The sequence below is a fragment of the Manis javanica genome, chromosome 15 (assembly GCF_040802235.1).
Source record: "Manis javanica isolate MJ-LG chromosome 15, MJ_LKY, whole genome shotgun sequence".
In the NCBI taxonomy this organism is placed as follows: Eukaryota; Metazoa; Chordata; class Mammalia; order Pholidota; family Manidae; genus Manis; species Manis javanica.
Window position 1 is genome coordinate 47,874,158 of NC_133170.1, and position 27,349 is coordinate 47,901,506.

At 39.0% G+C, this 27,349-nt stretch overlaps 1 protein-coding gene across 13 annotated transcripts in view; it reads right to left on the minus strand.

The window, feature by feature from the left end:
- Positions 1-27,349, minus strand: part of THRB (thyroid hormone receptor beta) — a 368,089-nt gene that overhangs the window by 291,052 nt on the left and 49,688 nt on the right. For 3 of the 13 annotated variants that reach the window (XM_073222715.1, XM_017649486.3, XM_073222720.1), the window contains exon 2: positions 2,461-2,543. The exons of the other annotated variants lie outside the window; for them this stretch is intronic. The gene's annotated coding sequence lies outside the window, so the exon portion shown is untranslated. The remainder of the gene's footprint in view (positions 1-2,460; positions 2,544-27,349) is intronic. 13 annotated transcript variants of the gene reach the window in all.

The window sequence follows — 27,349 nt, forward strand, 5'->3', positions numbered from 1 at the left end:
GTCCTGGAGTGCTGAGTTGGTAACATTCTCTGTTCTTATCTTCATTCAGCCATTGGTTGAGAGTGGTGACAGGGGTTAGCAGTTCAGTATGCTGCTGTGAAGCTGGGCTATTCTTCTGTGAAGCTAATTGTAATTGCAACATTGGCCTCATTATCATCTTGTAAAACCCCTCTGAACTAACTAGCACAGACAACCATGGTTACATGCTAAAATCAAAAGCAAGATGAGTCAAAGAGTTAGGTGCTTTGAGTTTGGGCCATTTTCTAAACATCAAAAAAGATTAAAACTCAGATAATAATGTATTTACACATACCAATATATATAACTGTCAAACTGTAATATGTCAAATGGACAACTTTTCAAATTTATTGTCAACCTATGCTAAGGAGGGAGGGATGAATCAACAGAGATCTCTGAGATGTTTCACTTTGAGCAACTAGAATGTCATTTCTTACTGTAGTCATGTTTAAGGCCAAGGATAATGCCCTGGAGCTGATTTTTTTCCAAGCCTAATGACAGTGAACCATGTTCAATTATTGGATTGCTTTTAGGTTTGACCTGATTGTTACTAAGATGATGTAAAAAAAGAATGAAAGTTAAATTTATTATGCTACATGCTGTCTGACTACTTTGATCTAAATCAATAGCTCTCAGAGAGGCAATTTTGTCTCAAAGGAGACACTTGACAATGTCTGGAGACATTTTTAATTGTCATAATTGGGGAGGCCGGGGATGGTGTTATTGATAACTAGTGGGGAATGCTGCTAAACATCTACAGTGAATAGGACACAAGAGGGAAATATTTAACCCCAAATGTTAACAGTGCCAAGGTTGACAAACCCTGATTTAAACCAAATCAGAAAGTGGGAATGTGGGACCTGGTCAGTTGAATAGCATCTGGTAATTATTGCGGCTGATGTGCAAAAAAATCAGCCTGCTGCAGGAGTATTTATCATAATAGTTTAAAAGTTTCAGGGACATTTCTAAATACAATATTTTGTCTAGTAATGAGTTTGGGGATAGGATAAAAACAGGAGAGGGGAAAATGTAAACATTATGTGTATAAAATATTCCATTATAATGAGTCAAAGAAAAAGATGTGCTACTTTAAAGCAATAAAAGCTGATATAAATTATTGGTAAGATAATCTATGTGCTAGTAAGTTTGCTTTTCTAAAATGCAATGACAGCCTCGCGTTTAGGCAAAAGGCTTCTCTGATTAGAGGAAACTAACCTCATGACCTGACTTGTGTGTATGTTAAAATATATCATAAAATTTCAATGTAAATTTCTCATATTGGCCAAAAATAGATTAATGGGATAGAATAAATCTCCTCCAAACAGATCCCAGTTTATATGAGAGCATTAACAAATGATAAAGAAGCCATCACAAATCAATACTAAAGAGATGGATTATTCAATAAAAATGATTTTGAGGTAACTGTTTAATTGTTGAAGAATTTAGAAAAACCTAGTTATGTTCTCCACTTCTCTCCATATATCAAAATAGAAGTACAGATGGATTAGAGATTTGCCCCGCCCTCTCCCCCCAAATGGAGAAAATTAGATGAATATATCTGCTCTCTGAATGTGGGAGAATTTTCTCAAATTCTCCTCCTGTGGTTATGGGAGAAATATAAAGGGAAACCTCAATAGAATGGCCCTATGTAAAATAATTTTACACTCCTGTTTGTTAAAATCCTGAATTATCAAAATATAACAAAATTCAAAAGCAAACCATAACTCAGAAATACATTCACAGGACAAATTTTAAAACATCATTCTACTGTCTATATAGAGTTCACATAAGATGATTTTTTTAGAAAGCATTAGCCAACTAATTGATTTGGCAGAGGACACAGAAAATTTAAAGAGGAAAGATATTCTGATTAAAGCATAAAAGAAAACATCATTTCATCAGGAATACAAATTAAAATAAGGCACTATTTTCTACTTAACAATTTGCCAAAAAAGTTTTGCTTGAAACAGGAAGGAGTAGTGTAAAAGGCTTTACGGAGCGTGTAGAGCGTAGTTGGTACCAACCTTTTGGAAGATATGCAAAGAAATTTACATTTATAGCTTTTGGCTCACTGAACTAAAATTAAGAGGGAATTTTATGAAACCTAAGAGGGAAAAATATCAAAGTATTTAAAATACGACCTTATACACAAAGATGTTTACTGCAATATTATTTTAAATAAAGACTGTCTTTAATGTTCAGTAGTCGAAATAATAAATATGATGCATCCAAATGGCAAATACTTTGTGACCATTTGAAAAGAGGTTTATAAAGAGTTTTTAAAATGGGAACATGCTTGTGTTATAATAGATTAAAGAGTTGCTTATGGGAGGTATACATGGCCTTCCAAAGGATATGTCCATGACCAAAACCCCAGAGCTTGTGAACATTATCTTATATGACAAATGAGTGAATGTTACCTTATAGAGCAAAGGATATTACCTTATATGGCTTTCGTTAAGGATCTTGAGAGAAGGGGCTTATTCTGGATTATCCAGGTAGATCCTAAATATAATCACGTTTCCCTATAAGAAGAAGAGGGAGTTTAGACACAGACATCCAGAAGAGGGGGTGATGTTAAGATGGAGGCAAAAAATGGAATGATGCAGCCTCAAGCCAAGGAATGGTGGCAATTCCCAGAAGCTGGCAGAATCAGAGAAGCTTCTTTAGGGCCTCTGAAGCTCTCGAGCCTGAACCAGGCCCTGCTGACACCTTGATTTTGAACTTCTGGCCTTCAGGACTGAGAGAGGATAAATTTCTGTTGTTATAATCCACCAAGTTAATAGCAATTTATTATAGCAGCCATTGGAAGCTTCTATAGTAAGTTTATGTCTAAACTTTAAAAAAAATTATCAAACAGTTTTCTAAAGTGGTTGTACCATTTTACATTCCCACCAGCAGAGTACAAAAGACTCAGTTCCTCCATATGCTCACCAATAATTTAGTGGTCAGGCTCTTCATTTTAGCTGTTCTGATATAGTGGTGTCTCACTATGGTTTTAATTGGTATTTCTTTAGTGACTAATAATGTTGAGCATCTTTTCATGTGTTTATTTGCCATCAGTATGATTCCTTTAGTGAAGTATGTGTTCAAATCTTTTGCCTATCTTTATTTTGGGTTGCTTTTTTTCTTATTATTGAGTTTTGGATGTTCCTTATGTATTCTGAATACACCTACTAGATGACCCAGCCATTCCATTCCTAGGTATTGACTCAAGAAAACTGAAGGCATATACCCAAAGATCTGCACACTAATGCTCATAGACATTTTATTTGTGGGCCAAGAACTGGGAATAACCCAAATGTTGACCAATAGGTAACTCGATAAACAAATTGCAGAATCCATACAATGGAGTAATGCTCAGCCATGAAAGCTAATGAACTATTGACACATGAAACAACATGGACTAACCTCAAATAGTTATGCTGAGGGAAAGAAGGCAGATAGCAAACGTAACACATAATGTATAAGTTCACAATTCTAGAAAAGGAAAACTAATCTATAATGATAGAAAGCAGACCCACAGCTGCTTAGAGATGGGATGGGGGGAGGAGGGACAACAAAGGGACAAGACAAAACTCTGGGGGTGACATTAAATTCATCATCGCTAAGAGGAAGTGTCCAGGTATGTATGTATGTCACAAGTTATTAGATTGTATACTTTAAATATGTACAGCTCATTGTATTTTAATTATACCTCAATAAAGCTGTTGAAAAAAGTTGCTTAATCTTACTATGCCTCAGTTTCCTCACCTATAAATAGGGATAATAGATCCTACCTCTTAGGATTGTTCTGAGGATTAAATTGGGGTAATATTTGTAAAACGCTCTGTTCAGAGTCTTGCACAGATAATCACTCAAAACTATCAGCAGTATTTTTGTAAAAATGTCAAACCAATTTTTCATACTGGGTTAGATCCCAGTATTTTTAAAATATGCTTGGAAAGAAAAGGGAAAAAGTATCCCCAAATTATAGAAAGTTATTGGATTTGAATTGTGGAATTACGGGGATTTTGTTCCTCAACATTTCCTGTTTTTTTCAGATCTTCTATGAGTATGTACTATTTTTAGTCCAGTAAAAAAAGTTTACTTTGAGAAATAATAGTAATAATCCCCTCCCAAACAAAGCTTTGCCAAACAGATCAAACAGCATAAAGCATATCTGTTTCCTGACTACTTTTGTGCCCTGGCTGCCCTGTAATCCTGCAAATGGTGAGTCCACCTGAATACAGTACATGGTACCAATCGTAGCCCATGAGTCCTGGAATGGTGGGACAGGCCTGGCTGTGCTCAGCTGCAAGGGTGACAGCGGGCAAGGGTGAGAGCCTGGCTCATCCTAAGCTAGATTCTAGTTTCAATTAAGAGGGCCACAGCTGGAAGAGCCAAAGAAGGGGTGGGAGAAAGAAGAGGAGCAGGCAGATTTCTGGCAGTAACTCTGCCAGCAGGCAGCTGTTTCATCTGGATGCTTCAGAGGAAATCCACCCTGTATAGGCAGAAAGCACCCCCAAAGCAACTACAACCACAGTTCTTGACACCATCACCTCTTGTTTGGATGACTTGGATTGGCTCTTAACTGCTCTTCCTCTTCCCAGCCACATGCCTCTCCATTCTGCAGTCAGTGTTCATACGCACAGTGTGCAGGCATTTGTCTCTTGCCTGTTTGAAATCCTTCAGTGACTCTCCGTGACCCCGTAGCTGAGGTCCTCATTCTCACATGGCCCACACGGCCCTAGGGTGATCTGGCTCCTGCCCATTTCCCCAGGCTCACCCTGTGCCACTCTTTGCCACTCTCCCCAAGCTCCAACGCCAAAGCTTTTCAGGACCTCCAAGTATCTTTGGTCTTTCCCATCTCAGTAAAGTCATACCTTCCCTGCTTCCTACTGTTAAATCTTCCCTCCCCATTGCTTCCCATTGCTTCTTATTGCCGATTTCCTTTTCCCTTAGGGTCTAGCTAAACGGGGTAGTCTGACACCCCTCTGCTGTATTTTCCCATAACACTCCTTGTTAAAATCCAGTTAGTTGGTCAGTGGGTTTTCCTAAATGTTGAGCAATCTGAGGGCAGAACCATACCTGTGTTGTTCAAAGCAGTATCCCCCGAACACAACTGAGAATTGCAGGCACTTACTACCAGTGGTTAAGAAAAGGCTGTCCCAGATTCTCTGACAAAAGTACTATTGTAGAGGAGAAAGAACATCAAATCACTAGGACCATCACCTGCCAGTGTTGGTCTTGGATAAGTCATTTCCTTCTGGTTTCACAACCAGCTAAGTATTTATAAAACAATGAAAGCTATTTACAAAATGGGCCTAAATTATCTCCTAGGTCTCTTCTAGATCTAAAATGAAATCGGGTGAGATGAAGTCTTGTCCCAACGAGATGGAAGGAATTTTTGAGCATATTAGTGCCCCCTAGTGTTACGACTGCAACCAGCAAATAATAACTTCTCAGGATAGAAAACCAGCGCATGATCACAATTTGCCGGTTACTGCTCAGAAGCTAAAAAGTCAAAATGATGGGGTTCATTTGTTAGATCTTCAGGAAGCTTTGTTCTCCCTTGGTTCACAGCATTCTTCTGCAGATAGTCGTGAGGAGGAAACCCTGAAAGAAGGTGTGGCCTTTGCATATGTCATTCTGGAATGGACCATGCACGCTCACTCAGCAGTGAACTGGGAAGGAAATGCAAGAAAAAGGGATATTTGGGGCCATCTTTGGAGCAACCCAGAGACAGAAAGATCACCAGCTATTTTTTCGATCTCTCTTTCATAGCAACATATGGATTCCCCTGACTGTGACCCTCGAATGACCTCAAGAAGAGACCCATGAAGCCACACTTGCTCTGAACTCCTACAGTATATTTGCATTTTAAGGTACATCTCTAATGGTGGAAGTAGCAGTGTACTTGTATAAGCAATTTAGAAAGGTCTGAATTCCACCACTACCCTGATTATAATGGCCTTGGTGCAGAGAGGGAATTTGAAATAGATATTGCATAAATGGAGCAAATATGCAGTCATGAAAATGCATTATAATTAAGAGAAAATCAGTTTCCAGGAACAAAAAGCTGTCTGTTGCCTGCAAATCCTTTATCTTGATTTACGAGACAGTAATTAATCACTTTCAGTGTAAGTATGTCAAGTTTATTTTGACATAGTCAATTCAACAGAAAGCCCAAAATTAATGGTGAAAGCTTACTTGGTATCGTTCTTCTTCTATCTTTCCAGGCATACTAAATAAACAGCACACATCTATATCTTAGAAACTCTACACCGTAGTTACAGGAAAATAGATCTGAACAATTCAGCAAGAAAAAGTTAAATAAATAAAACCTTTTCTTTGACCATGTGGACAAAGCCACATTACATGATGTTAAGAAACAAATACACAAACAAAAAGTATTGCTGCTTCAGTGTATGATTCGATGTTACCAGAGAATTCAGTTTTGAATTTTGCCTTTGAGAATATCTAATAATATAGCAGCCACATAATACCTGATACTAAATTGTTACCTAGAGGGAGTGGATATGGACAAATCACCTCTTCAGGTGATTAGAAGGAACATAAATAAAAACAAAGATTTCTATGAGTGTCATATTATCAATGACCTTTATAAATGATATAAATTTTGGTAGAAAGAACAATTTGCTACATACCTATGTTAACCAAGAAGCATGTCTAAAATGAAATGGTATCTGCTGAGCCCCATCCCAAAAAGGCTCAACTAAATGTGCTCAAGAGCAAAGTATTTTCCATGGTGTCATTGAGGACAATTTTCAGTGGGTCTTTCAAGTCCCTGCATGTCTAGTGAGCAGAGATACTGACTGCCTTCTCAAGGATGTACAGTGAACAGACTTGGAGGATAGAGACAGTCTCCTGTTGCATCAAAGCCCAGGCATGCTTAGAGCCCATGACAAAAGGCTTGAAATCCTAACCTCAGGATTCCTTCTAGTAATGCAGCTCATTACATATACAGGGTCACTTGGACATCTTTATACCTCCTTGTGGCAAGTAGAACTCAGGGAATGGGCACTGGAAAATGCTGATACTCTGGCTACTGCTGGTGCTGGAAGCAATACATTCTCCATCATCTCTGACCCAAGAGTTTCATGTTTTCTGCCCTCATGAAACTCTGGCAAGCTAACTTTTTAACTGGCAGGAGGATAAAATTATCAGACCTTTCCCAGTTCTTGTCAGGCAAGAGTCTCATAATGAATCTATCCCTTTCTGAGTTTGAAACACTGACTTAATTTAGTGCTCTCTAATCAAGTTAGCTATTTCTGCCTCATTTTGGATAAATATTTGTTCGTCTCTCAGTGGAAAAGGTCTGGTTCCCAACACTGCAAAAGCTATTTTGTTACTGGCACTGTTACTGGGGCGATTTTTGAGGAATCCATTAAAACATGTAGCTCAGAGAAAAAAAATCCAAGAAATCCAAACTACAAGGTAAGGAAATTGCCATTCTCACACCACAAAATAAAGATTGGTTTCCAATGGAGGGACTCCAGAAGTCCAGAACAATGGGGGTAGAATTATAAAATTCATTTTTCAAGTATATTGTACCTTTGCTATGGAAATGCCAAATAGGTAAGATGGATTTTTAACATAATTCTACCTTACTTAACAATAGATAAACTCCACTGGATTTTGTATAAGACAATTGATGCTTACTGACTCTAGTTTCTGAACCAATAATCTGGATTCATGTCCCCAAAAGTATGAGTATGTATTCATAGTGGTCATAGAATGGAATATTTGAAATCAAAATTGTTTCAGAAAATTTGTTACAAAATGTAATTGTGCTGGGCATTCAAGAGCACAGTTGCAAAATTCCAGGTCAATTATCTCAAGGCGTCCTGAAGTACACTAGTGATACTGCCTTATATAAACATCATTTTTCCCCCAAGTGTTTTCACATGGATTTTAGGAACTGCAAGGAGTAGATACAGCAAAGGAGACAAGGATATAAATTTAGAAGAGACAAAATACTTGAAAAATGTGAACCCAGAGAGAACAGAGTCCAACCCTAGGAAGTCACATAAAATAGAATAAAGTAGCCCACAGAAGGCCTTTCCACAGTAACACGTGTAAGGGAACTGATAAGATGGCGATGTCTTCTAGGCTTCCGAGTGCCCCCCAGGTTTCACTGGGAGCTGCCTTTCAGGAGCTGCATTTCTAGGATGAAGTGCTAATGAGCAGTGAAAAGGATTAAAAAGAGAAGAATGCATAAAGTGCTCTGTTTATAAAAGACTAACCCAGCTGTTTAATGTGTGGTTCTTTGGGCTCACATAGGACTCTCCTCCAGTGCAGTCTGCTGCTTTGTTCTGATTCTATATTCAAGAAGCAACCCATGAGCTTTGGCTGACGTCTAGAGAACCATCCAGGCAGGAAGGGGTAAAGTGGAGTTCTTCAAATTCTGATACTTAGACCCCTTAGATCAGAGTCACTGGGTTGTTGAAAATGCAGGTTCCTGGGCCCCGCTTCAGACTTACAGAACTAATGTGCACCTAGGAATCTGCATTCAAATATGCCCCACCTCTCCCCTCCAACCCCCAATGACCAGCACCACTGAATTGGATAATGGGCTGAATTATGAGACTTGGGGGACTAGACTGAGTTTATTTCTGTACAGAGTTTACACTGGACACTATTTTGCTCTGAATTTTTTTTTTTAACATGGACTCAATTTGACCAACAGTCCCTTTTAAATGAGAAAACAGATAACATTTCTTTTTTCTCAGAAAGCAAATGCAGCTTCACAAGCTCAAAGGGCACTTCTCAAATCTATTTATAAATTTATTTTTATTTTACAAATTTACTTATGTGTTTATCCTTCATTGATTAATTCTGTAAGCAAACACACACATACAAATACACACACATCCTATAATGACTGATTTATCTGATTGGATGCCTCCTCAAATTGACGTGACCTATTACTAAAGCACATTCTTTATGTCCACTCAAAAATGGACTCGTTAAATATGCACCACGTTTGTATGTGCCCAGGGGCTCGAGAGAACACACTAATGATGGAAAATGAAGAAGAAAGGACAGAATGTTGATGCCATGATACATTGTCCCCCTGTGGCCTCTGATTCTGGAACTCTAGGAAACAGTACTTAAGGTTTTTGACTTCTTGACTGCAAAGATGGTTGAAGATAAGGAGCTCTGAGGAGGTTTCCCATCAATGTGTTGGGATGAGTTTGCAAAGTATGTCACCAGGAATTCAGCCATTTCCCCCTCTGAAGCAAAATCCCTCCATGACTCTGCCATAATTAAACTAAAATCCTTATGTCCTGGCTGGCGAACTCCCCAGGGACCAAACTGTCTATGTCCACATACATGGATGCACAATAGGGAGAGAAATTCACCTGTTGTTCTTCCTCATCCCTCAGGTTTAGCCTCCCCAAGTGAAAACACTCTAGCCTTTGCCTCACCTGGGTCCCATCTGGAAAACTTATATTCATCCTTCAAAACCAAATTAAAATATCTTCTCATCAGTAAAGGTCCCACGCCCCCTGTTTCTGGGACACAGTAGTCATCACTTTCTCTGTGTTCCTGTGGCCCCTGGCTTAGGTGCATGGGCTTGTGAGCAACTGTAGGGCAAGGACTGGGCTAACGTATAAAGACAGGCTCATGTTCGACATATTTTTGTTGAATCAATAAACACTTTAATTAAGGTATACTTTGGGCTCATCAACCTTTAGGGAAATGAAAACATGACTCCTGCTCAGGGAGGCTCTCTGGAGTCCAAGCTAATTCTAGAGGCCAGTGATGCTATTTATAGGCCCTCTTATCTTCCTGATAAGGTCTGCCCCCTGTATGAGTGACTGAGTCTCAGTAAAATTAACACACGCCCTCACAGGAAAATGATTCGATACTAAAATAATAATATCGATTAGCTACACTTTACAAGAGAAAGTAGTTTCGGCTTTGGCAGCTGTCCAGCGGCTGCTGCGGTGGGCTTACTACCTGCCAGCACTTCACCCTTGTTTTCCTTGTTCACGTCCACCACCACTTGTGCCACTGCTGGTGAGAGTTCTAGCATTATCCAGTTTCACAAATGGGCACAGGGATCTAGACGAATTAAGTGACTTACCTGTAATCACAGGACGGGCTAAGTGGCAGGGTCAGATTCAAACTGAGGTTGTCTGGCCCTAAGCCTGCCTCCTTCCAACAATACTGACTTGTTCTTGTGTGACTGTCTGAGCTGGAATGCTTTTCCTAAAAGCCTTTGGAACATTTGGCCTATTTTTTCCCTTCTCTTGGCGGCTTTCATCCATGTCAATTTATTGTTTATAATTATCTCTGAGAAGTTGGCCATTCTTAAAGCAGATTCCACTCTGCAATCCTTGCTGTAGTCTTGTCCAACCTTGTTCTGTTGCCCTTCCATGGTTTGCACATTGATGTGTACACACACACACACACACACAACAAAGATGTGAGAATGAAAAAAAATACCATATTCCTGCAACCTTATCCAGCATTAGCCACTAGAATAAACTATAACTGCTTCAAGAAACTTTTCATTTGCTCTTAAGTCTATTTAGACTTAAGACCACACCTAACACTGAAGAACTTACTCCTGAAAATATTTCCTGTTTTAAATACGTGAATTTTCTTACCCAATCTTATAAGGCAATAAATCTCCAACTTGAGCACACACACACACACACACAACAATCACTGAGGACACTTGTGAGAATGTAGAATCCTCTGTCTTATCCTCTAAAAATTTGAATTCAATGAGTCTTGGACGGGGCCCAGAACACTGTATCTCAAACAAGCTCCCTGGATGGTTCTGATACAAATACTTTGTGCTCCACACTCTGAGAAATCAAGAGAAAATCCAATTTTTCACTTATGTAGGGCAATGCCTTAAATTTTCTAGAATCTTCTCAGCTAACTTCTGAGACTACACTGTTCTCGCAGTTACAACAAAGTTGATACTAACAGAAATGCTTGTTCAGTCCTCCAAGAAATATTTATGGAAAGTCCACATTGATTTGGGAATGGTAACTATCTAATAGATGGGATGTGAACCTCGTCTATCATCCGCCATACACCCAGCACCCATGACAGACATGGTTCATCAATCACGGCATTCTTGTCAGCTAAGCCTGGACCCATGACTGTGAAACCACTCCCAGTCAACCTCAGAACAATAGCTAGGACATGGTCATTGGGTCCTTGCCAAAGTGCATACAAATAGGGAGAAAGCAAGAGTTAACTCATGACTGAGAAATAGGAGGCAAAATTAGAGCTCCTCCCTGCTCCCTCCTCAACAAGCATCCTGCATTACCTCTGCCAGCTGCTGCAGGCTCATGTGTCCAGGCAAGCAACCCCCTGTACTGCAGGCAGACAGAACCAATGCCCACTAAAGGAGGGGAAGCCAGCCTCTCAAGGAAACCTCAGTGTGCTGGGATAGGGGGTCCTACCTCTCTTCTCTTCCCTCTCCTCCCTCTAGAAGGAAAGCCAATTAGGGCTTCCTCCTTAAGGGTTGAATTACTATGAACCTTTTACTGTAACTGTACAGTCCTTCCTCTTTCAATTCATAGTTAAGCCTCAGAGAAGTCAAATGACTTTTCCAAGATGATTTAAAGTCAAAGTAGAATTTAGATCTCTGGACTCCTAGTTTATTACTAATAACAGATTTAAGAACGGGATGCAATTAGTTTATAAAATTAACACTGCATAGTCAGGCCTCTGTCCGATAATTATGATATCTCATCTTGATCATATTTACATATCATAGCTTCTACCTTTGAGAATCTTTCAGTAGGTCAGGCTCAACCAGGAATAAGCATGTTTTGTAGACAGCAACTCTACATCCATCATTGTCAACTCTATACCTGTAACCACAGTTTAATCTATTTCTGCAGAGGTGGGAAATCATCTCATAATAACGCATACATGAGGAGTAGGTATTTTTATCTCCACCATGAGGCAACAGGGTGGAGTTAGTAGGAGCAAGAACACTGAAGTCACACACACCTGGCCATGAATCCCAGTTATACCTCTTTGCAGATGTGTAAGCTTACAGAAATGACAACTTCTCTGAGAATCTGTTCCCTTATCTATAAAATGATGAACTTATTTACCTCATAGAGTTGTTCTGGAGGTGAGATTAATTAATGGGTGTATCATGGCACGGACACATGCCTGGCATGTAATGGGTGTTCAGCAAATGTTAGCTGCCTCTTCCTTTCTCCTTTGCTTGACATGTCACCTTGTAAAATAAGTTGGGCTGTTTCCTCCATTCTTCTCTCACCTTAATCACTCCCAGGACAGGCTACATGTGCAAGACCCAGTAGAAGATGAAAATGAGGGGCCAATCATTCAAAATTATTAGGAATTTTGAGATGGCACCAATGGAACAGTAAACTAGTGTAGAGTCCTGTGGGACTGCCCAGGTCACATGCCCACATAGCCAGCCCAGACCACGAGGCTCTCATCTTCTTGCGGCCTTGGTTAGCGGTCAGGCTCCAGGTGAGCATGGGAAATCACAGCACCAGATCAGGACATCACTAGGTGCAAATCCTGGACCCACTACTGATTCTCTAATGAACCTTCAGGCAGTTAACAATCTCGCTAAGGCTTGTTCATGCCTGTAAATGGATCTAATCATGGCACGTTCCTCAAAAGGCCCAGGAACAGGTTAAATGAGGTTAAAACAGGAAAAGGCACAAATCCAGGGCTTGGCCCTGAGGCTCAAATGTTGGCTATTGTTATAATCTCTTTCCTTCCTTTGTACATCTTGTAAATCTGTAGTTCTTTCCTAATCCAATACAGTTGTATTTATGACAGGAAGTGTCACTCAGAGCCCTGCCAGGGCACCTATGCCATGGAGTGAAAAGGCTGCAGAACAGGCAGAATCTTCACCCTCCCTGATTTTAGCAGACAATTCAGAGTGAAGCCTAGTGGGTTATAACATGGAGGGATGATGACAGTATTAATAAAATTCACGAAAGCACAACATCTGAAGTCTGTAGAACCGACTTGATCTCCATCACTTTTACATCATTATCTCATGTTACCATCTCTTTTCTGCAGGTTCTTGGGACTAAGGTTACAAAGACATTCAGTTTCTTGCCTAAGAGTCACACTCAGCTGATTCCTAGTCTCGTGCTCCTTCTACCCCCATCAACAAAAGTATTGTTCAAGTAGCATTTATGCATCTGCCTCTTCTATTCCCCAGTATGATCAATTTACTACTTCAGTTGGCAGTGATTATAACAATAATTTCATGTAGTTTTCATAAAATTGGAAATGGAACAAGGTGGTAAATAATTCATCTTATGTTTAAGTGGGTTTGGGGAGCTTGGCAAATTTTATAAAGCTTGAAATTCTCTCTACCTGTAATTGCTCATAAAGTGCAGTCACCATTCGCACAGAAAGTGGCTATGAGCGAAAGGTGGTAGTATGGGTGGATAGCTGCCCAAAAAAAAGACCCATGAGGAGGGACTGTGACCATCTGAGGTTAGGATAGGCTATGCATTTTATCTGTGCAATCATCATGGATGAGTTGCCATTTTTCAATCCTGTTTTGGAGGTAGAACAGTGAGCTGCATGAAGCTGGGCCAGCCCTACCCTACTAACCTCTGCGCATTACGCAGGAAACAAACTTTTTACTTTACAGGAAACTAGTCCCGAGGCATCCACTCTCTTCAATTTCCTCCTAGAAGCAAATTTATAGTTTTGACTTTTTTTTTTATGACAGAATGGGAGCTAAAAGAGAGATGTGCATGAATTCACCATTTTTGAAGCTCCTGTTAAAGAACCTTCACCTCTCTGACCTCCACTGAACTTACTTTCAGGACACGGTGGGTCCTCCTTTGAAGAGTTTGGGTCTCACATCTAGACCCCAAAAGGGAAAGGATGATACAGAATATAGTCTCCAAAGATGGCCATCATCAACTTTTTTCTTCCCTATATGCACATGCTCTCCTTTAACTTCAAGGTAGCCTGTGTGGGGAAAATGGAACTTCCTGTGACCAGGATCCTCACCTGATTCTAAACTATTTGATGATGTAACTGGCCTGCTGCTGGGCTAATGCTTCCACACCCATAGGCTTATTATTGACTGAGTCACTATATTAAGAACTCCACCCAGAGCTCTGTGTGAAGGCAGAGAAGGAAGTGGATTACAGACCTACAGATTGCTGGATGTGGGTATGATTCTAATGCTCAACCTACTACCCTAGAATAAAGCCGGGTATAAACCCAAGAATATTCCATTGTCATTTCTCAGTCTCACTGAATACATAGTGAACTTGTCCAGGGCTGAAACCCTCAGGCAAGACACCTTGCAATTTGCTTTGATCAACAGAATGTGGAAGAAGTGATGTGCTGGGTCCTGGGACTCCTTAACCCAAGACTTAAAAGGATTGGAAGCTTTTCTTTCCTCTCTCTTAGAAACCAGCTTCCATGTGAGAAGTCTGCCTATCTTCAAAACACCACAATGTGAGAAAGCCCAAGCTGGCTATACGGAGGGCCACATGAATACTACCAGATTACCCTAGAATTGAGTAAAAAAAACCTTGGAGTTTCTAGCCCAGCCTGGCCACAGAGGAATCAGGCTGAACAAGTGGCTCCCAACCAATGACAAAAATAGATCAACTGCTCAGCCAATGCTACTTGAAGTCTGGTCCCATAAAATTGTGAGAAATAGTAAATCATGGTTATTTGAAGCCATTAAGTTATGGGTAGTTTGTTACACAACAATACTAGCTGAAACAGCTGGGGAGGGGTGCTCTACAGTAGAAAGAACAACACGAGGTAACGAAAGGGAGAATGGGTAAGAATTCCCTGGTCTGTTGCCAGTTCTGCTTGGCTTCCACTGTCCCTGCTTTGGTTTTTCTAAAGGGGTAACCTAACAACCATTATTTCCATAGGCAAGGAAATTCTGCATTACCAAGATTAATCTACAATGCACATTTGGAACACAACTTGTTCAGAGGTTGGCAATTTATTCAATGAATTTTCAGCACTTCCCCTGGACTTCACGTGACATAAGTATCAGCATTTGCTTATGTGTCAGACTTTGTTCTGTATGTAAAGCAGATATGTAATACTAGGTTAGTCCTAAGCAATTCTAAGGAGGTAGGTCAGAGTGCTATATAATTGTCCATTTCCTATATCTAGTACAGTGTATCGAGCATGATTATGGGTAATTTTATGTCAATCAATGCGTTTAATGGCAATCCATTTATTGAATCTGGCTTCCTTCTAAAAAAAAATGAATACTCACGTATATTTGACCTATTTAAAGAAAGATTTTGTTTACTTCATTCAGAGCAAAATATATCTAAGGAAAATGCTCTGCTCCATCCAGCAAAAGACAAGATATTTATATAAAATTATTTTGTAAAAGTATTTTCCAAAGATATACTCATACTTGCTTGGTTACTATGGATCTTCAAAGTAGTTATAGTTTAGTTAGTTTAAGGCAGAGGGCTACTGCTCTTTTATTTCTGAAATTAATGCCATATTAAAGTGGTGGCTTGATGGGGTGGTGGTGGGCAGTGGGTCTCAGCAGCTGGCCACTAGAAGCACTTGAAATCATTCCAGTGCAACCCCCAGTGGTTTGACTTAGTTGTTCTGGGGTAGGCACCTGGCAACAGGATTTTTAAATGCTCTCCAGGTGATTCTAATGTTCAGCTAAGATCGAGAACATGGTTGAGACAGTTTGGCCTTTGGAATCAGCTTTGAGTCTGACTTTCAATCACTTACTAGTTTTATAACCTTGGGAAAATGGTGAAAACCATCCCTAAGACTCTATGTCAGTAGTTCTCAAAGTGGGGTCCCTCCATAAATAGAATCAGCAATACCTGGGGCACTTCTTAGAAATGAAAATTCTTGCATCCCATCCAGACCTACTGATTCAGAAGCTATAGGAGTAAGACCCTGGCTCAAGATTCTGCCACAGGCTACAGTTTGAAAAATACTCTGCTACATAATTAGAATTCAAAAGGCTAACTGACTCAATTTCCTTCATTGTTCCTCAATATCTAATTAAACTTCCACAACTCTTCTTCCACTAGTCAAAATATCTTGTTTTTCACAGGGTTGTAAAAGACTAGTAGCAAAGTTTCAAAGCATTAAAACATACTGTTTTATTTCAGTCTTTCATTCACTTTTGTAGTGTTATACTAGAAAGGAAAAACAGAAAGAATGAGAATATTACTTTGAAATAACATTATTAACATTTTGACATAAATTTGCTTTTTACATACTGTTACCTTCTTAACCTATTTTTTCACTTATATCTTTTACATCCAGTTCTTTTATTAAATATTTTAGATGACATAGTTCACAAGTCACCTTGTATTCCATCATATGAATAGGACAAATATACTTAATCAAAGTTTTAGCAGTTGTTTCAGATTTTTGCTTTTACAAAAATAGTGCTTTCATCAGTTATTTCAAAAAAATATTTGTTCACATTGATGATCCCATTCTTTGGTTTAATCCCTAGATGTGCTATTGATAGATCAAAGTATATACACCTTTTACAATTATTGGTACATGTTGACAAATTGTCCTTTTAAAAAACTATGCCCTTAGCAGTGAAAGAGAGTGCCAATTCCCTTGCATCATATGGTAATGGTATATATTACCATTTTATTTAATCTCTGCCACGTTAGTACCAGGATGGGTTCATACTGTTCTTCTTTAATGAGGTTAAATCTTTTAGTCATTTAAAAAATATACATAGCCCATTTGTATTTATTCTCATTCTTTGTCCTTTTTTAAAAATTTGAGTATTCAGTTTTTACTATTGAATTGTAAAAGCTCTTTATATATTGAGGATTACTTTCACTAACATATGGAAGCAAAAAAGTATACTCAATTGAGTAGTATCAGAATGAGTTGATTTCAATTTCTTTTTAATAGAAAATAAACTATGAATAATTTGGTTGCATTACACTATTGTAAATCTGTAAAGAATCCCTATATTTACCTTCCCTAGGCCTGTATAATATTGAAGAAAACTTACTCCTTTTCTAATGATTGAGGAGTGACTCAGGGTGATTGTTCTGAATTTTTCATTGTGTAAAGATAATGGTCGAAAGTCTGAGTCCCACTCTACAGGCTACCAGTTGTGTGACCTAGTGTAAGGCAAGTAACTTAATGTCGCTGTTCCTTAGTTTCCTCATCCTTAAAACAGAAATAAAATAACAAAAATGACCTCCATCTCTTACAGTTACTGTGAGAGCCAGTATGCACACAGATTTCAGAGCCTAATTGCCTGGATTTGAATACCTATGCTACCATTTAATAGCTATGGGTTTGCTTAATCCCTTTGGGTTTGCTTCAGTTTCCTTATCTGTAAAATGAGGATAATAACAGAATTACCTATTAGAATGGTTGTGAAGATTAAATGAGTGAAGGTATATATAGCATTGGGAATAGTGCCAGGCAGGTAGTAAGCACTATGCATTAACACAACCACTATAATTAAATAAAAGAACTTGCATGTTAGGTAGTCTCTTACCTAGAGCCCCACACACATGTCGGTGGGGGCCTGTAACTGCTATAGAGGCCACCACAGTTTTGATAGGTGTATGAGTTGGGCTGAATCTTCACCAAAGCCAGGATGTACTCCAGAAATGAGTTTTAGAATAAGGACCTGGCATCAGCTCACTTTTGGTGATTCACCTGTTTCTACTAAATGTGGAGTACAGGAAAACCAATGTGTTTTTTGTTAGCTGGATCATGACTATCAAAGCCAACCATATGAGTCACTTTCCTTCCACCCAGGAACTCGCCTTCAGCAGACAGACAAATCATAAAAGCGTTGTACCCTACATGCTCTGAGGCAAGTCGGTGCCAAGTTCCCTCTCACAAAGAAGAACACTGCATTGATTTTTAGAGCCATTGTCTATAGTTGGGTTAACTAAATTCTGTGTTCTCAGTTAACAAGGAAATTTTTAGTCTGACCTCTTAGGATGAATCATAATTAATACAGAAGATGATTAAAAAGAACTCTTGGCATTTCAGTCATTTTATCATAAAACTCCCACTATTGTCCCCCCATGATTTACACTGTGTAAAAGAAAATATACCCATATGGAATATGCTCGTGAATCAAAAACAAAGCCAGTGCCCAAAATACAAATCAAAAACATTGCCTAGAACAACAGGCCTCAACTAATGAATTAAAATGATTGCTGGTTTCTTTAAAATATTAAGCCCATCGATGCTTGCCAAAAACCCCTTGGCTAGCTGAGGGATTCAAATGGCATTGTTCAGCTAGAGATTGAAATCTTTCCATTCATCATTGACATGTGAGAGACAAGACAAGGTTTTTGACAAAAAGGGGATGAGACGCCAGATGGTTTCCATCTGTATCTCCATTGAATGTACAATGAAAACCCACCTTCCCTAATCAGAAGGCTATGCAATACATGGAAAATGAATACCCAGTGTTTTTAAAGAAGCATAATCGCCCCTTCCAACCATGGATGTATAAATATTAATGAACACAATCTGGTTCTAAGCAAATTTAGCATGAACTTTAAGCAACCCTCCTTTGACAACTTCCTCCCTTTTAACTGAATTAAGCTTCTAAGTTCTGTGATTAAAAATAGCAAACCCTGCACTGAAGTTGGATTTGTAATGAGGAGAACCTCTCCCTTTCAGCTAGTAACCGGTTAACATGGCTTATATCATTATATACTTTTTATAACCAGAAGAGAGGTCTCAGTTTGAATGAATGTTTAGCAAGTGGGAACAGTGAGTTATAGAAACAACACAAATAAGTAGAGAATTGCTTATTAATCTCTCATTTCTGCCATCCTATATCCAAAAAAGACTATTTGGATTATTACAAGCAATACCAGGAATTGTAGAACAATGTAATTTCTGCAAAACCCTGTAGTACATGGTATACTGAACCACTGAAGCCTAGGAAATAAAAAGGATTCTCTCTCCATGTATCTTCATATACACACACACATAATCTTAACTTCTCTGCAAACTTAACAGAGAGTGTTAACTAAGAGTATTAAAACAGTTTTAATTACTAATATTCAAAAGAAAATTATGAGATGCCTTTCTGGGGTGTTTGAACTTGTTTTACAGCATCTTTAACTGAGACTTGGTTAGTCTTCTTAACTTGCTCCCAGAGTCTTTTATCAGAGTTATCAGAGAGAGACTAAGATTTGAAATTTTCCATTAATTTCTTCCTTTCAAACAGGGAAGATTTGCATACTGCTCTAGCTTAGGTATCTTTAATCTGTCGAAGCAATGCGTCTTTCAAGACGTATATTCCATATTTTTACCACTAATGTTTCCTGGTGGATCAAACTGATCAGATTCTTAAAGTGAAAAATATCAAATCAGTCCAAAGATAATATGAAAAATTAAATCCATATGCTCAGCTGTAGCCCCTCACATGAATAGAAGGAAATTATCTTTTCTTCCTCTCCCCAAAATGTCATTCTCATTCTGTCAAAAAGCAAATTTTTATTGAATACCTACTATGTGCCTGGTATTGGGTTGGGCACTGAAGATCAATACATGAACAGTATCACTATTCTCAGGCACAGATGTTCGTTCAGAGCCATCCTTCAGATATTATATGTTGAACAAAGAATGTGCTTTCCCATATGGTAGTAGAGACTCAATCTCAAGTGATCAAACCTATTTCTTAGTCCCCAGTTTTGGAAGTAAGCTCTCAGGAGGATTAACTGCCTGTGTCACCAGCAATATTGTTGTTTAAGATTCAGCTTCACTAGCTCTGGAGATTTCCTTTACCTTTCCCAGCCCAGTTTGGCTGTCAGTGGCATGATATGTCAGAAGAACATCAGTAAAGCTGAAGTCAAGGATGCGTTGAAATTTCCTAAGAAAATGCTGAGCATGTCAAAGTGCATTTTGGGTTAAGTTCAGGGCAAGAACAGGAAGGACTAGACCCCAGGCCTGAGCCAGATGGTACCAAGTTAGCACATGACAAAGAGGAAGGAAAGCAGTCAGACTCTCTGTTGCCTTTGTAATTTTCTTTGAGAAGAATGATCTTCAGACTGTAAAGAAGAGACCCTAAATAGTTAGTTTTAGGAGTGAACTGAAACAATGAGAAGATTTGAAGTTAAGATCTAATTGTGTTCAAGTCTCTAAGCTCAGGTGCCTTAGATCCTCAGAAATAACGGAGAGAAACAACAAATAAGCAAGCAACAAATAAGCTTCTTTTTTCCATATGAGAAAAGTAAATTTTGTTCTTATTGCCAAAAAAAGGCAGCTGAAGACAGCTGGGGGAAGAAGGAGGGCATGAGAAACTATCATACCCATAAAAACCACAATTCTGGAGCTATATTTAATACATGGCTTATGAATACTACTGAAAGAAAGACATGAGGTGATAAAGAGTAGCAAAGGCTTGGGGAGGACACATTGGTATATGAAATATAATACATATTTGCCATATGTTATAACATATATGTTAAATTATATTATATATATATACATATATGTAAAGGTATGCCAATGGCATCATATGTCTATTTCAGCAAGGTGCCTGACAACTTCTTGCAAGATAGTCTGGAGCAAGATGGTAGGATATGACATGAATGACAAAGAATGGATAGATGAGTTGAATAACTGTTAATCAATGTTAATTGAGAAGATGAAATGTAGAAATATGGTATTGAGCTCTCTCCTGTCAAAGGCTTTATTGATTTGGATAGAGATGGAGAGGATTAACATAGTTGAATGTTTTGGATAGCTGAAATAAAACAATCATGCTTCAAAACAACCTGAACAGATGAGTCAAAATGAATCAGATAAAATTTAGAGAGCAAATAGAAAGTATTGTATTTAATGTAAAAAAACTTCATTAGGAAGTGCAGGGTGCAGGGTTGGGGGATACCTGGATGACAGCAGTTTAGAAGAAAAATAACTGAGTCAACACAGTGAGATGGTGGCAAATATTTAAAAAAAACTGTAGTGAGATCTTAGAGAAAGAGTAACAGGACATATTCTTTGTTCTCTTCACTCCCATTACCCATGCTCATCCTGGTGGTGATGGGAACTTTATAACATACTGGCAGGTACCACGAGAGGAAGTCACCATGAGGAAGAGACAGACCGGCTTTTGTGTTACTCTAATGCACTATGGAATCTTTCAGGAGGTTCTGAAGAACCTGGCTGACCTTGGATATAAGTGAACTATGGAATGACAGATTCAGGATCCTTAGAGGAAAGCAGAAGAATGGAATATGAAAGAGGGAAAGGAAAGCAAATCTGAGATATTGACACAGAAGTAGACAAACTGTCTAATGAAAAAGAAAAGAAAGATCAAAAGCAGGTTCACATAACTGAAAACTTAATTTATGAAAGCCTTGGCATTAAAGATCAAAAGGGAACATACAAAATCCATTCTGGATGAATTGTAGACTTAAAAATAGAGATTAAGGCTTTCAGAAAAAATATATAGAACAGGGAGGAAAGGGCTTCTTAAGCAAAATTTAAAAATTACTAGCCATAAAAGAAGAGATTGATACATTTGACCATATTAAAATTAAGAACTTCTATTCATTAAAAGATACCATTAAATTGAAATGGCAAACTACAGATTGAGAGAACTTTGCAATACCTAAAAATGCTGAAGGATCAGTGTTTTCTCTCCCTCTCTTTAGTTGCATGTGAGTGGGCATGCACGTGTGCACACACACACACACACACACACACACACACACACACTATGACTATGAATTATGAGACAAATGGGGGAAGATATGAGCAGTATTTCACAAGAAATAAAGCATCAGTGGTGAAAAAGACTTCAGATGAACCTCATTAGAAATCAACACAATGCTTTTCCAGACTACAATAAGACATATTTTAGGTGGATAAAATTTAAGAAGTTGACATTACCAAATGTTGTCAAGGATGTGGAGCAACAAAAACGCTAATACACCACTGAAGGGAGTGTCAACTGGCTCCACAACTTTGAAAACAATTTTGAATTACCTAGTAAAGAATGCATTTATGCTCTGACCCAGCAATTCCACTTCTAGAGAATTTCTGAGGTGCATCAAGAGACATGTACAAAAAAAGCTAGAGTAGCATTATTTGTTATAGCAAATCACTAGAAATAAGCTCCCTATATAAGAAATAACCCCAAAGTCCACCCATAAAATACCATATAAATAAAGTGGCATGTTCACACAATAGAATATTATACAGCAGGGGTCAATGAACAAATTCTATCTTCATGTACTGAATGGATAAATCTTAAAAATACAACTGAATGAAAAAGCAAGTTGCAGGAAAATATGTATGACATGTCTATTTTTATAAAGCCCACAGATAAGCCAAATGTTAAAATATGTATTATTTAGGGAGATATACACACACAATAAAACTTTAAAAAGTCTTATGAAGAATATAAAATTTGTAACAGTGTATCTCAGTTGAGGGAGGCAGAAGATAGGCCAATGAAGAATACTATCTATTCAGTATCAACCATATTATAAGGCCCTACTCCCTAATTTGGGCATTGGTTCCATGGGAGACTTATTTCATTTAAGTTTCATAGCCTACATATATGTAATAACATGTAAATCTATTTACAAATAAACTAAGAAAAGGAGAGAGAAGAAGGAAGGCAGATCTTCTTGATTCCATCAAGGCTGGCCATGTAGCACTGACAGGTGATCAAGGCATAAAGGAATATTTTGCTTCTTTCTCTGGACTTCAGGTGGGTTACTAGTCAAGCTACAGCTTAAGATTGGTTTCTTCCTGGAAGTGCAACTTTCCACTAACTCCATGTCCATAGGGAAGCCTATAAAGTTATACTTTCCAGTTAAGGGAGGGGAATGTTTCAGCCATGTTCAATACTTCAAACTATAGCTGCACCATCACGCTCAATCCTTGCAACCATATTTTACATCAAGTATTTGACTCACTGGAGTGTTTCTAGGGGAAGTTAATGTAGACACAGGGATGCTGAAATTCCGTTTCATAGGAATGGCTAACTGAATTTGAACTTGAGGTATTCAACTGAGAGAAGAGAGAGATTAGGGGAAATGTGATGGCTGACTTCAAAAATTAAAAAGAAATGCTGTCAAATTCTTAAAGTTTCAGCTTTATTCTACATATAGAGTGGCCACCCACTACCAATGGATAGAAATGTATTAAAGCTGATTTAAGCTTTGAAAATTAAAATACCACCTCACAGCAGGTAACAGGAAGACTAACCCTGGGTGGTGGCCTATTATAGTACCTAGAGTTGTTAAAGAGCATTATTTTCTTTAAAAAAAAAGGTTTAGAACCTCCATTTTCCTTATAATGGATTATACTTTATAATTCAGAACATAGGCTTAGTATATTTGGGTGTAAAAATATCTAATAATACTACATCACATTTACCTTGAGATCAGTTATATAATTTATTTTTTATTCCTTCTTACTCAGTTCCAGAGATAGTGGGAAAGAATGTATGCCTCTATTCTTCAATAACTATCTGTATGGAAGTTAGTTAATCTCTGAGCTTCATTTTCCTTAGCCCAACAGTGGTACCTCTCTGTGGTCGACTGAGTAAAGGCCCCCAAATATGTCCAGGTCCTAGTCCCCGGAAACTGCAACTATGTTAGCTGACTACAAAGGTCCTTTAAGAGGGATGGAGGAAGAGTCAGAGGCAGAGGAGAAGGTTATGTGATGGTGGAAGCGGAGTTTAGAGTGATGTGCTTGAAGAGAAGCCAAGAAAACAGGTAACTTCTAGAAGCTTAAAAAGGCAAGGAAATGGATTCTGCCCCCCGAGTCTCCAGAAGGAGCCAAGTAGGCAGACCCTTTGACTTTAGCCTTGCAGAGCTCATTTCTGGATTCTGACCTCTAGAAGTGTAAGATCACACATGTGTGTTGTTTTAAGCCACTGAGCTTGTGGTAATTCGTTATAGCAGCCATAGGAAATGAATACATTATCTCATAGGGTTTTGTATGGATCAAATGAAATAAACCAATGAAAAGCCCTTGGCTTCTATCACTGTGATCATGGACCTAATTCATGCAAAATGAAGGCTCGATCTCATGGTCAACAGTAATAGCATGCTCCTGGTTAGAGTCCCTCACAAGCCATTTTTATACCTTCGAGTATATTAATGAGGTGGAGAAAGGATTCTGAATAGGGGTCAGGAGTTCACAGCCACTACTGGTGAGGGTCCTGACAGGTGCTTGACTCCTCCAGGCTTCGTGCCTCAGCTATAATTAGAGGTTAGAGTCTTTCAAACTCTAAGATCCAAAGATTCTGTGCTTAGGCAGTCCATAAATGCTCTCTTAGTCCACCCTCTCTCCCTCTCTTCTGGTTTAACCTGTAGCTAGTGTCTGAATTATCTAGCATGAATTGCCCAGTTATCTTTGCTTTAGGCACTGATTAACTAGGCAGGCCTAATTCCACCATTAAAACAAAAAATAAGATGACAAGAGGTCAAACAGTTCTTAGCTTATATTTACTAAAAAAGGTATTCGGTGTTTTACAAAGAATGTTCTTAGCAAAAAATCCTATTTCTGAGAGACCCTGTAGATTTCCCCTGGGTCCTTCTATCTTTAATTCAAGGCCATCACTTTTAAGAACAGGGTTGGCTGGCCACCCTCACCAAGTGTTCTGCCCAGGCTCTTATCCCCCGAAGTGGCAGGACGTTTGACATACTTTCCTTGTTGCTAAAGGTGTAGATAACAGTGCATGAGGATCAAAAATGACCAAAATAGAACAGACACCAAAGTGCTGTTGAATACCACCTCCCTTTCAATCTCTGCTTTTACCAACTCGCCATGGAGAGACTGTCTGTGGAAAAGCTTTGCCATCTATAAATTATTCTGCAAATGCAAAGCGCTCTTTTTCTAAAAACTCAGTGTGCAGTTGGATGTCATGATAGAGACACAGGCAACACTCAGCGAACACGCAGAGGACCCTCAACGTGAGCAACACCAGGCAACTTTGCAAGGTAGTCTTGAAAGAGAAATAGGTCTTTGCCAGTTAGAGAATTTGAGAAGGACATTTTGGGGGAGAAAAAAATGGTATGTGCAAAGGCAGAAAAGCATCCTCTAAAAATAGGAAGAAGTTAGTGTGTCTGGCATGTGGTGGCGAGGGATAGACGAGAGCAGGAAAGGTCAGTCACTGCAAGGCTCTGTGTGTCACGCTGGGAGTTCGGCTTTTATGGTGTAGCGTTTGGCAATCAGAGAGACACCTATCATCAGGGATGTGGCAGGTTCAGATTTGTTTTTTAGAAAATTAAAAAATTAAAAGACACTGGTCAGGTTATGCAGGAAGTTGGCACAGTCTAGGCCTGGGGCAGGGACTATGGAATGGGGCTGGAACCTTTCATTGAGGACTGAGCAGCTGCTGAGCAGAAGAGGCCACAATAGCCTGGTAGTTTCCAGCTTGACTAATGAGGTGTGTGGTGACATCACTGGCCAAGCCATCGGAAGCCAGGCAGGAGGAAGACAGAACCAAGTGTGGACCACAGAAATGTAGAACCCAGGGTAGATGGAAGGTGAAGAGAAAATCAGAACACTAGAGACAGAGCCCTGTAGGCCAAGTGAGGCAAGGAGACAGCAAATGCGTGGGTACAGAGACAAAGGTGGGGATAAAAGAGGTCATGGGAAGCAAATGTAGAGAAAGGAGCAGGCAGGTGGTGCCAGTCAGCTGTGCCAAGCACCGTAAGGAAGTCCAAGTGATCAAAGGCAGAAATAGGTTGCACAGAGGCTCACTGAAACCCTAAGGCCCTGAGCACGCCCACGTGGAGATGGACATTTCTTCTCTAACTTGATCATTCTCATGCACTTAGCACACGCCCTGCCCAAAAAACTTGGCATGCTTACAGAAAGGACCTAAGGGACATATAAGGCTTTCCTATATTCTCACCATGCCAGAAGGAAGAGCCTGGCTCTAGCCACAACCACTCACAACTGAAAACGAAATTGGTTACCAAAGTATTGAAAAAGCAAGACAGGAAACAATAAGAATGTGGGCCCAGGAATGAAACCAAAGCGCACGGCCATGTGCACACACGCAGATGCTCCGGCGGCCTCCTCCTCCTCAGCCTCTCCAAACTGTTTAGGAAGAATAGACGATTAGTCCTCGGTATAATTAATTCTCTTTCACAGAAGTAGAAATTAATTGCAGCTTAAGTGACTAGAGAAATCAAAGGACTGTATAAATGTGGATACACACAATAACCACTAAACATACCCTTAAGAACAGTGGTGGGAGAAGGCAAGGACTGGAAGAGAATAAAAAATGACACTTAATGAACCAGAAGGGGATTAGATAGACCCCAGGGTGAGTCAGAGAACAATAGAGCCCCCGTCTGAGGGAAAAGACGAGAAAGAAATAATATTGGAATAACAGCGCTTGTATATATCAGGGAATAAGAACAGAGGCCTCTGCTTATCTCATAATAAGGAATACGCCAAGGAGACCAAGGAGCTACTGCTCTCTTACGGGAAAAAAGAACAGAAGAAAGAATAATGGCAGGAGAGAGAGGGCAGTGCAGTGCGAACATGAGAACTGCAGGCACCCTGCAGGCTCTGTCTGAGCCTTCAGGACAGGACAGCACCATTTATAAGCGCACAGCCTCCAACACCACGAGCTCTGATCCATAACTCCAGTGAGAAGGAGGTTTCTTAATATATATATATTTTTTATCATATGTAAAAATACATTTCATTAATTTTTAAATAAAATATAAAAATACATATTAAAATATATTATTTTATATATTTTATATATAATGAAATATATGTGTATATTATGTATAATTACATTATATTTATATATAATATACATTTTTTTCTATTTTTTTAGTTTTTTAAAAATAGATCTGCTGGAGTAAGTTAGAAGGCTAATGGGAGCAATTGGTGTTTTTTAGCTTCACTCCAAGCCTGGTTGTCAAAAACCGTAAGAACTCAAGTTACTAGGAAAGCATCTCTGGCATCCTGGCCCCGCCCCAGAGCGTTGATTCTGAGGTTGTGGTTCTAGGCACAGAGCACGCATTATTTGTGGGTCGGGTGGCCTGGAAGATCACATCCATCTAACTAGCTCTGTTCGCTTTCTTCGAGCAGCTCTGGGCAGCTGAAGTATAATAATATTTTATTATTGATAAATAATATTGATGTGGGTTACAATGTGGACATTATGATCAAAGAATTAGATAATGAATGCCAAAACTAGAAACATATAGGAGCATTTCCAGTTCCCAGATCTGGCTGGTGGAGTAAAAGTCATTGGATGATGGACATCCTGATGTTTCACTGCAAAGGGTTGATTCTAAAGAGATTATTTGGTCCCTACATCAATCATATGTATGCGGACTAGGCCGTCTTCTCTGTTAAGTGT